Below are 2786 nucleotides of genomic sequence, written 5' to 3'. Positions count from 1 at the left end.
TTTTTTTTTTTTTTTGCAGAAACACTAGCGTGAAGGATGTAGACATGGTAGGTTTTTGAATAGAAGAACTGATGTCTCATTTGTGGGCAAAAACAATAGAGGAAGTTCATTTCTCATCTCATTTGTGGATTTTCTTTTTCTCTTTACAAAATTGACTGCTGTGATCACTTTCATCGGGTTCACAAACCTGAAACAAGACGCGTGCGTTCAAACGCAATGTGTGTTTGGATTTTTGGGGTGGGACTTCCCAACCACAGTTTCCTTGAAACTGTTGAACTTTTCTAACCAAAAGCAAAGTTTGCACTCGGAGGGGATTTCAATGGGCTGACAATCGGATGACGATGCCATTGTTAAAAAAAAAAATTAAAAATGTTGCAATCACTGAATATTTCATGTCGGTCACACTCCTGCTCTGTGACATCAACTGTGGAGAGAAAAAGTCTGAAGAACAAATAAATGAATTATGTGACTCTATCGTACTCTCTCCTTTGAAATGTTGATTTTCTCCAAAGTTCATTGGAGAAAAATCACACTGGCTCTGAAGAGCAGATTACAGTTTAAAGCCACGCCCAGCGATTTCATTGTGTTGTCCTGCCAGAGAAAAGTTTGCAGTTAACAGTCCGCGCCCCACCTCGTTTGGTTCAATAGTTTATCCACAATTGTGTGAGGTTAGCTTGAAGCTGCGCAATCTTTTCGGTTTCTGCTCGTCAGAGGTACACAATTTGTTGTCATTCATTCTTTTACAGTTGCACATATTCGTTTCTGATGTTTACCAACTCTGGGTTGTTTTTTTAATCCAAATTTCCTTCTACTCCATCCAAATGAAGATGATTAGTAAAATGAACACTTCAAAAGTACAACACGTGTGATGGGTGAGTTAAACGGAAACCGAAAAAACACACAAAACAAAATTTTTAAAAAAATCCCCAAACAATAGAAAAAAACCCCAACCTTCTAATCCTTTGAGAAAAGTAAACTTGTGCTCACTGAAATGCAAACAAGCTATTTCACCTGGAAGATTCCGCAGAATAATCGAGACTAACCGCAAGTTTATTTTGACGGAGCACTTTGTCAAAATCAACACACTTTTGTTCTAGTGAGCGCTTGTGGCACTTAAAAAAAAAAATTAAAAAATCAAAGTGGCAGCATTTAAAGTTTTTATTGGGTGAGGATGAATTGTGCATTTATAAGAGCAGGAAAAAAATGGGGAGCATACACTGTCAGGAAGTTTAGGAAAGGCAACAATCTTGATCGATGTTTTTTTTTTTTCATTTTTTGAAAAATGGCATGATAATGATGACACGTTTTCTCTCAGAAGACAAGGTTTTTTTAAAATCTTGTCTTCAGATAATAATCTGTGCTCTTTTTTCCCCTCTTTGTTTTCTCACCTGAATTACATATAATGGTATTGTCTAAAAAAATGTCAAATTCTTTTCTCGCGGGAGTTTTTCCATGCTTGCAGGTTCGGTTTATCGCTTAAAAGATGACGAGGAAGGTTATAGACCTGCACCGCTTGGAAAGTGACCTCAGACAGCCTCTGGTGTAATTTGGAGCGATACAGCAGTACAGAGCGGCAATCTGAGAAAATTGAACTTGAAACTTGCTGATCAGGCATTTGGGGTCCAGTCGTAAGATTCGATTTCTTTCCAAGTTACAGCGGTAAACAGTTTGAAACAAATCAAGCACATCGCTTTTGCTTCTGGGTTGCTTTTTACCAGAGTAAACATTTAGAGCACTGGGACTGAACAAGACTCTAATTTATGTCTTTGCCCTGGAAGGAGAAGCTCATGATCCATCTCCCCTCTGCATTCGTGAGACCGTCGTGTAACCTTTTCCCCTTTATGCAAAACCTTAATTAGATCCGACTAAATTTGGAACATTTGGTGGGCCGACACATGTGGAGGACTGTGAGCATTTCTCAAAGGGACAGAGCGATGCAAGGAAATGTTGTGATGCTTAACAAGCCACCGGCATGTGTTTGTACATTGCGGCAATGCTCTGCTGCATTTTATTCTGCTGTATCCCAAACTTTGTTCGAAATGAGAGCTACAATAGTTCTTGGCTATTGATTATGTGAGCGGCTGCCAGACTGATACACAACACTGAAATAACAAATTTGTTAAACTTGCACAAGGCAAAGTCGCTGATAGTGTAGTGGTACACTCGTCTGACTTGTGTGCGGGCGGCGTGGGATCAGTTCCCACTCAGTTATGGTGTATGTGAGGATAAAGCGGTTCAGAAAATGAATGGATGGTATAAATCTCTGAAAGTCTTTCACAATTTCTAGTTCACGTCAACATTTTGAGGAAATCACAATGTCCCACCACTGTTGAGGTATTTTTAGAACAGGCCAGCGGGCTACTCATGGGGACGACGTGATGCCCACGGACGCCAAATTGTTAGTTCCATCCCCTTATCAAGACACCTGGGAAATGTTTGAAATTGGGAAATAAATGCCTAGGTCTCCTTTAAAACAACTTTTATGCTCATAAAAATTCTGCCATTTTTCCTCACTATGAATCCAACCCTCCATGATGTCCTGGTTTCCCTTTATCAAGAATAATAATCATAATAACTGTGAAAAAAATTAGCCACAACATTATTTTTTTATGGAACGACATTTTTGTGATCCACTTCTCATGAAAAAAAAGAAAATCTACTTTGCGTGGGTGTGAATGGTTGTTTGTCTCTATGTGTGCCCCGCTACAGACTGGCGACCAGTTCAGGGGGTCGTCTTGTCTTCTGCCCGAAGTCATCTGGGATAGGCTCCAGAAACTCCCGGCGAC

Source organism: Hippocampus comes, unplaced genomic scaffold (assembly GCF_001891065.2).
Source record: "Hippocampus comes isolate QL1 unplaced genomic scaffold, H_comes_QL1_v1.1 scaffold9, whole genome shotgun sequence".
In the NCBI taxonomy this organism is placed as follows: Eukaryota; Metazoa; Chordata; class Actinopteri; order Syngnathiformes; family Syngnathidae; genus Hippocampus; species Hippocampus comes.
This window is presented reverse-complemented; position numbering follows the sequence as displayed.